The 8,866-nt window shown below is 34.8% G+C and overlaps 1 long non-coding RNA gene across 1 annotated transcript; it reads left to right on the forward strand.

Moving 5' to 3' along the window:
* Nucleotides 1-2,420: 2,420 nt before the first annotated feature.
* On the forward strand, nt 2,421-4,169 carry LOC124895978. The gene is made up of 3 exons (XR_007052280.1): nt 2,421-2,494; nt 3,568-3,785; nt 4,124-4,169. It is a non-coding gene; the product is annotated as an uncharacterized LOC124895978 (long non-coding RNA).
* Nucleotides 4,170-8,866: the final 4,697 nt, after the last annotated feature.

An 8,866-nucleotide genomic window follows, 5' to 3' on the forward strand; every position in this document is an offset into this window, starting at 1 on the left:
GATACCATGACAGAGAAACGAGAGACAGAGAAACAAGAGAAACCAAGATTTTTTGAATAGCAACTTGTCTAATTCCATAATACATAATGAAATACTTATAAATATACAACTGTAGGTTAGAGTTCTATTCTAGGAAAGAAAATATATTGTTATAACCACACACTCAGTAATAAAATCCTATTCTAGAAAAGAGAATATTCTGTCAAAACAATTATACTATTGCCTAACAGGTACAAGCAGAAGGGTGGTTCACAAATCTGAAGAAAATGTTGTAAGCTACGGACAATATTGAAATAAGAAATATGACGGGATCCAACTGTTGGCTCTTCTAACATTTAGCTTGACAACTGGACCAGATTGGAGACATTATACCATGTGGTGGATGCTGATTTTATGATTAAAGAAGATGTTGGGGATATTAAAACTCTAATGACAGCAGATAGATGGGAAGTGTAGAAGATGTAAGAGATATTGTTAGAAGAAATAGTGCAACATGTTGTGGTTAACATCACCATTAGTAGTGGAGCCTCTCTTTGTGACATGCCTTGGTGGATACCAACCACAAGTGGAAAATTTACTGTTGCTAGTGCTTAACACTTTCCCAGACACAAGAATGAAGTTACAGAATACTGGAAGAATTTTTTATTTAAGGGTGTCCCGTTTAAAATTATCTTTGGAAACTGTGGAAATTTAAGATTCCAACAGATGACATATTTCAGAAGTGTGGTATCAATTTGGTTTTCAAATGTAGATGTTTTTCGCTACATCTAGAAATAGCGCATCATCTTTCCATATCAAGTGACTTTGCAGCAAAGGTATGGAATTATTATGCATTAAGTGTAGGAGCAGAGGGACCTTTCATTCATGTCACCAGACTTTTACAAAGTGGTAGAACACTGAGGTATCTAATAGATTGAAGTCCATTGTTCAAGTAGTTCCAGGATTAGTGTATTGGCATTTATGGAAAAGGAGAAACAAAATAAATCATGGAGGAGTTGTATTGGTTTTAGGTTATACATGAGAAAAACCTAAATCTGCATTTTTTTAACTCAACTTATATATCCTTGGTTGAAGGAGATTCCAATCAACTGGCCATCACTAGTGGATTTTATACAGAGCAACAAACCTCAGGTCAGAACTACTTTGGTAATAGGAAAGACGCCTAGGCAAGGGTGGTACAAATACAATTCATATGGGGCATCAAGGAGCAATCCTAGGACCAGTACTATTGCATATTGTATTAGGAATAAGAAAGGGGACCTTCAATATACATCTTGCAGGCAAATAACTGACACTATCAGTATCTTGGAAGATGCTGTTGCTTTGAAGAAAGGATGTAAATACTGTATGAGTAATGATTTCCTGCCCTTCGTAGTGGAGACAGATTCACTTGACCTTACCAAAATTATTGAGGGATAATGGGATAGCCCTTGGAATACAGTGATAGTGATTAGGATGATAAAGGCTCTAACTGAAGGAGGCCACATACAAATCCAACACACTTAAAGCAGAGACAACTCCCTTGCAGATTTTTTAGTTAACTGGTGTTTTAGTTTTGCAGGAATGCAGTATTTTAATATATTTACAGCATTACCAAGGATAGCAAAGAGCACCACAATCTTAGATAAGCAACAAACAGTACACATGAGGATAAAGAGACCAAGGAATATGCTCCAGATTGAGATAAGGAGCAGTAAAGCATGCACACAGTACTCTCAACTCTCAAGAACTCATGAGCTAATTATAGAGGGAGTTTAAGCAAATAATATAAGGTTAAGCTACAGCTACACAGATGCTCAGATCCACAAATGTTTAATCCTATCAAGAGTGTCTTCATTTTAGTCTAATTGCCAATATATGAGTTAAAATCGACCGTTTAAACGAATATGAAGGTGGTGCTAACGTCAATCAAGGTTCAACCATTTGTAGAGGAATAAACAATCAGATTTAACTAAATATTGAAACCAGAGAGATACAAACAAATTTGTCCAAGATACAAGCTAAGGAATAATTTAAGCTTGAAAGTTTGTTCTAATAGAGATGAATATATAGCACCTGGCGAGAGATTTACGTGACTTGAGATGTAGTTGCTCCGAGGCTTGAAGAACTATTTTTCTTAGCTCAAATAAGGATGGATTTGCTATCGATGATGTAGCATTCCTGAAATTTTAATTCAAGTTTAACGCTTGAAGTTCACAAACGAATATTTGAAAATATTTTCTTATACATTTGATAGTTATATAATAAATTAGCTACAGGTAGTGTAGCCAAATAATTAATTTCTTACACACTAGTCCTAGGTGCATTCTTTTGGGGGCTAAAAAAAAGGAATGACTAAATGTTTTCCACTAAGTGGGTCCATGAGCATGAGAGTAAAGTTGCTAAATAAGCTACTCCTTCAGCCCAAAAAGAAAGAAAGCAGTAGGTAAGGGTTCAAACTATAATTAGCTCTCATTTTCTTTGAAATCCTTTATCAAATCTCATCCCGTTCAAGGTAAGTTTTGTCTATTAAATTGTGTGTGTTGGAGTTATCTAATACTCATAGTAATATCATTATATATCATTTTCTTGAATTGCATAGGTTCTCCAAGTACATCAAGAAATCCTCCAAAATTCCTAAAATTGATTTTTTTGGGAGGGAGGTGGGTTTCTTGATGGAGGTAATTTCTATACCTGAGAGTAATAGATATGGGTTATTAATGAGTATTTGTGCTTGTTCAAATGTTGTTTCATTTTGTTGGTACTTGGAATTACCATAATGCAAAACCCTAGGTTAATATTAATAAAGAATATAAGTTGGCCAAGAGACGATGCTTTGTGCCTATGAATTTTAAATAGTTGACCCATATGGCTCAAATAAATATATTAGCACCATTGTTGGAATTATTAACGTGATCAACCAAGAGATCACATGGTTATGGGATTTTAATCCAAAGTGTAAAACACTCTATTATAGCCTAAATTAGTATCGTTGTGAGATTTTGTTGATAGTTATGAGTTCATATATGTAGATCGAACTTGTTGAATATCGTTAAAACAATTGGTACAACTCTTATCTAACTTAGCGGGACATCAAGGTATGCCGATCTTCTAGCCACTTGTATGTTTCAAAAGAAAATGTAATGACCTGAAGTGTGATATCTTGTTTTTTATATGATTTGACCAATTTTTCCTACCCCGTAGGTGCTATATGTTGATTTGAGGTGTGAGAATAGTAAGCACAATTCCCAACGCCTTTGGAAGAGTTTTGGGAGAGTTTGAGGTGTTTAGGAGCTTTAAAAGTTCTATAGTTGATTTTGACCAACATTTGATGTTTTGAGTGCTGGATGACAATTTGGACAGTTCTATTAGATTTAAAATATCAAATTTGGGTTAGCAGAAAAGTTGCTTTGAATTCAAAGCCTTTAGTTTGCATTCGACCCTCGATTTGAAATATTAGTGAAATATGTCTTAAAGGAGTTTTGGGAGTTAAATTGTTGAAAATGATTTTTCTTAGAAAATTCGATGTCTCTATTGAGTTCGGAATGTCAAAATTAGCTTATTAAAATGTATAATTTATTTTTGTAGGGTCCCAATCAAATCTCAAGAGTCTGTTCGGAGCAATGCTGGCTTGCATTAAAATAACCACGTGTTGATATCTGGTGTAGCCTCTTAAGCGATTGTCGTTTTGGTGGCCAGACATCACTTAAGCAGTTATAAACCCCATTTCACAAATTTTCACCATTTTTAGACTTTGAGCTTCAAGTTTGGGAAGTTATTAGGGTTTCATCATTATTTAAACTTGGGTATGCTCCAAAAACTTAAATTCATTACTTTACATTGAATTATATTATCAAAACACTCTTTAATCTTGATTTTAACATGAGATTTTTGAGGATTTTCTCAAAAAAAGCTTAAATGATTTTTTTTATTTGGACCATGTTTTAATTCATTTTTGCATGGGTTTTCAACTGCAGATTTCTTTTAACCTTGGGAAATGTATTTCTAAAATAAAATTTTGGCTTTATCCCTTTTATTTTTGTACTCGTTTTTCAAATATATTTTGGACTAGGCCTTAAATATGGGCAATTTGGATATCATTGACTCTCTTTTAACATGTAGATGTTATGTTTGATTGTTGTAGTTGATCCCAAGGTCATTCGAGAAGGGGAAATGTAGTATTAAAGGACTTTAGGCTTGGATTGTGATGTTTCAAGGTAGATTATCCCTTAACTTTCTCCATACTAGGTTGGGTAGTTAAAGAATAAGTAAAACATGCTATGGTTTGGAAAAAAAAACTATGAGATTATTTTAGAAGTTATTTTATACATTGCATGATGTCCGTGTGGGAGATTATACTCTGTTGTTGTTAACTTACAAAATTATATGTTGTTTATTGCCCATGTGGGGGAATTTATTTGACAACATTGGCCTTATTTGTGTATTTGAATGTCTTATTTCTTAATGAAATGTCCGAATAAGGCTTGAATAGATATTATAGGTCTTATTTAACATTGTTTGCCTTTATCATGATAGAAATGCATGAGTTATGGGTTGATATGATATTAATGATGTCTTACATGCATATTGATTCCAATGGTTCCCAACTAGAATTGATATCATAAATTATTAACATATTGAATGATTTTATATCTTCATATTGACTTAATCGTAAGTATTATATCCTCATTGCATACATACATATTTATGAGATATTGGTACCTTTGAGGAACATTAATTTTTGAAAGAAAATGAGACACTTTTGAAAAAGCCTAGATCGAGGGATATGCTAGTCGGGTAGAATTAGACATGAGATTGATGAAAATTTAAGATATTATATAGGTTGAGAACCCTCCGTGGGTCCTATTTTGGCATAATTGAGGCTTAATAAGTGTATATAGAATGTCATGCGATGACTTTCAATTATTCACTTCATCATTTATTGCATTGTATTATATTTGCATATCATGTATTATTTTTACGAGTTACTTGACATGTAATTAGCTTTTATCTAAATTTTCGTGTATGTTTCTCTTTTGATGTTTATATATATGTATGTATATATATATTAGAGCTATTAGTGGAGATAGTGTAAGCTGTCATTTGAGAACTTTTCTACTTACAGTTTGTGTGCTCATAGTATTCTCTTTATCTTATTTTTTATTTTGCTCAGTCGCTCTATGACCTACTGAGTACAAGTGGATTGTACTAACTCCTACCGTGGCCGTTTGGTATAGATCCTAGAACAAGTATGACTCATAGGGGTTGATTTCGTGTTGGTGAGTTGGTGATTTGAGGTACTGGCTTACTCTAAGATTTCAAAGTCGACTCTAGACCTTCTTCTATCTTTTTCTATTGTCATTATTTAGTTTTGGAGATAGACTATTGTTTTTTTGGTATTTTGGATGTATTTACTAGATATTCTCACTTATGACACCAGATGTTGGGATTGTAATATATTTTGTTTAGACTTCCACTAAACATACTTATGTACTGACCTGAATTCATTCTAGCAGTCTCATTTTGTCTTATTTTGTTATCATTTTGAACAATCTTTACTTGTTGGATGATTGACTTGTTTATCAAGGCTGGGCCACAGTAAGTGCCACCATGACCTCAACCTGTAAGTCATGATAAATTGGTATTAGAATACTTGGTTCAATGGTCTCATAAGTATAAAGGTAGGATGTCTAGTAGAGTCTTATGGATTGGTATATAGACGTTATCTATCTACGAGAGGCTATAAGATATATTTAGAAAAAACTTCTCTAATTTGATTCCTTCTTGTGTGAGTTGTTTATCCAACTTTCTAAACTTGTTTTTCATTCTTTTCTGCACAAATAGTGTGGACTAGGTCTAGGGATGCTAGGGATACTGCATCAGCACCTGATATGGGAGCCCTTTTTAGAGGATGAGGTCGGTGCCATGGTTGACCTAAAGATAGAGGATAGGCATGAGGTGCTTCCCATCCAGAGGATGTTCTAGGAAGGACTTTCCCCATCCTGAGGTTATGTATACTAGATATGATTATCATACAAGGGGTACGGGCCTAGTTCAGGTTCCATAAAATTCAGTCGATACCTAGTGTTTTGAGATTTATTAATTTGCCTTTAGTGTCTAGTGTACTTGGTATTTCTTAGACTTCAAGTGGTGTTCCACCATTTATACCAACACCTGATTATGGTATTCCTACTTCAAGGGTATAACTATCACTTATGATACACATGTGGATTCTGTACCCGTCAGACTTACTATTCCTCCAGTTGCTTTGGGTACAAGGATGTCTTCTACTGATCAAAAAAGGTTTAGAGGTTTATCTATTCGGATCCTCCCAAGTTTAGTAGAGTGATTAGAGAGAATTCCTATGAGTTTCTGATTGACTATTGGTAGAAGTTACATAATCTTGAATCCATCTAGTCACATAGAGTTGCTTATACAACTTATCAGTTGATGGATGTAGCTAGGGATTGGTAGAGGTTTTTATCTAGTTATAGGCCTTTGGCTCTTCCTTCTATGACTTGTCTTAGTTTGTTTAGGCCTTTTTCAGAAAGGTTTATATCACTTGGAGTTGGGCAATCTCTATTACTAAGTATGGGGCATACTTCTATGCTCATCCAGGTGTTCAGTTGCCAGTATTTCCATTGAGTCAAATAGGATCCATAAGTTTATGAAAGTATTAGAGGGTTCTTATCAATTGGCTACCGCCAAAATGATAGTTTTAGGAGTTTTTTTTTCACAATATCATTAGGCATGCCAAGTTGACCAAGACTATTACCCAAGATACTAATAAAGGCACCAAGAGGGTGTATTGCCAGTGTGATTTTAGTGGTTACGCCTCTCAATAGAGAGATTTCTCCTGTAGAGGTTCCTGAGATTATCACAATTAGGATGGTTTAGGCTATTCTACAAGAATCAGGCGGTTCAGGTTCTATGGATTTATGTAGCCAGGCATCAAGTCATACTAGTGGAGGTTCTAGATTCAGTTCTTTGTATTAGGGTACGCATCATTATTTCTCTGTGCCCCTCTAATTGAGTCAGGCCATAGAGGATCTTTTGTATGTGATGATGTTGGCCATTAATTGTCCCCAACGTTTGTATGGACCCACTCAACAAGGTTATTATCTATAGCTTTACCTAATTCAATATATGTAATAAGAGATAGTTCACAAGTAGTAGGGGTGGTGCTAAAAGTGCTAGAGGTAGAGGTAGGGGAGCTTGTGGTGGTGTTCGTTGGATTGCTTAGTCTAGGAACAGACCTAGTTACTGTTATGCTATACCTGGGGGACCTTGGGTAGAGGATTCTGATACAGTTATAATAGAAATCATCCCAGTTTACCATATATCTACTTTCATATCATTTGACTCTGGGTCTATATTCTCCTATATGCCAACATATTTTGTTTATGGTTTTGATGTTGCATATGAGCCCTTTGTTATGCCTCTTTATGTTTCTACCTCCGTAGGAGATTCTTTAATGGTGGATTGGGTGTACCAATCTAGTGTGGTTACCTTTATCGGTTGTGAGACTTGGGTAGACTTTATTATCCCTAGATATGATTGATTTTGATGTTATTTTGGTTATGGATTAGTTATCTCACTATTATGCTATTTGGACTGTTATGTCAAGACATGACCTTAGCTACTTCAAGAGTTCCAAGGTTAGCTTAGAAGGACACTCTTAATTTAGGTCCAAAGGGAGTTATATCCTTTCTATGTACTAGTTGTATGGTAGAGAGCATGTGTTTATCTTATTTAACTTATTTCCATAATAAGTGTTGCCTCACCGCCTCCTATGGATTCTATTTGGGTTGTTCGTGAGTTTATAGATGTGTTTTCTATATGCATATGCCTTCAAATTGAGCTATTAATATTGCTATTGTTGTGGAGCCGGGCACCAAGCCCATTTCCATCCCTCTCTATTAGATGCCCCCAACTGAGTTAAAAGAATTAACGGAGCAGTTGGAGGATTTATTGAGTCGGGGGTTCATTAGACCTAGTGTATCTCTTTGGGGTGCTCCTGCCTTGTTCGTGAAGAAAAATAATGATTCTATGCATGTGTAATGATTATAGATAGTTGAAAAAAGTGACAGTTAAGAACAAGTATCCTCTTCCCTGTATTGATGATCTTTTTGACCAACTTTAAGGTGTTTTGGTGTTTTCCAAGATTAATTTGAGATCCAGGTTTCACTAGTTACAGATTAGAGCTTTGAATATTCTAAAGATGGCTTTTCGGACTTAATATGATTAGTGGCTTTTCGGACTTAATATGATTATTATGAGTTCTTGGTCATGTATTTTGGGTTGAACAATGCCCCTGCAATGTTCATATGGTTGATAAATTAGGTATTTTGATGGTATCTCAACTTCTTAGTTATTGTATTTATAGATGATATCTTGGGTTATTCTAAGAATGAGGCTGACTATATGAAAAAATTGAGGATTGTATTTTAGAGGTTGCATGATGAGAAGTTGTATGCCATGTTTTCAAAGTGTGAGTTTTGGTTGGATTCTCTCTTTTTCTTGGCTTATGTAGTAACCAAAGATGGTTTTATGATTGATACAGCCAAGATAATGGAAATTCGTGATTGGCCAACCAAATACAACCTTCTTCTGAGCTTTCCAAAGATCTTCTTACATACATCTGACCACTAAAATACAACCTTCTTTTTCTGAGATAATGGCCTACTTCTCTTATCGAGACTCAGAGTTTTATTGGTTTGGCTGGTTATTATTGGTGCGTCATAAAGGGTTTTTTGTCTATCGAAGATTTTTTCACCAAGTTAACTCAGAAAAAGGTTATATTTTAGTGGTCAGATGTGTGTAAGAAGAGCTTTGAAAAGTTCAAAGAGTTGTTGACCTTGGCTTATTTTAAACCTTACCAAGGAGG

This window comes from Capsicum annuum, chromosome 1, assembly GCF_002878395.1.
Source record: "Capsicum annuum cultivar UCD-10X-F1 chromosome 1, UCD10Xv1.1, whole genome shotgun sequence".
NCBI lineage: Eukaryota > Viridiplantae > Streptophyta > Magnoliopsida > Solanales > Solanaceae > Capsicum > Capsicum annuum.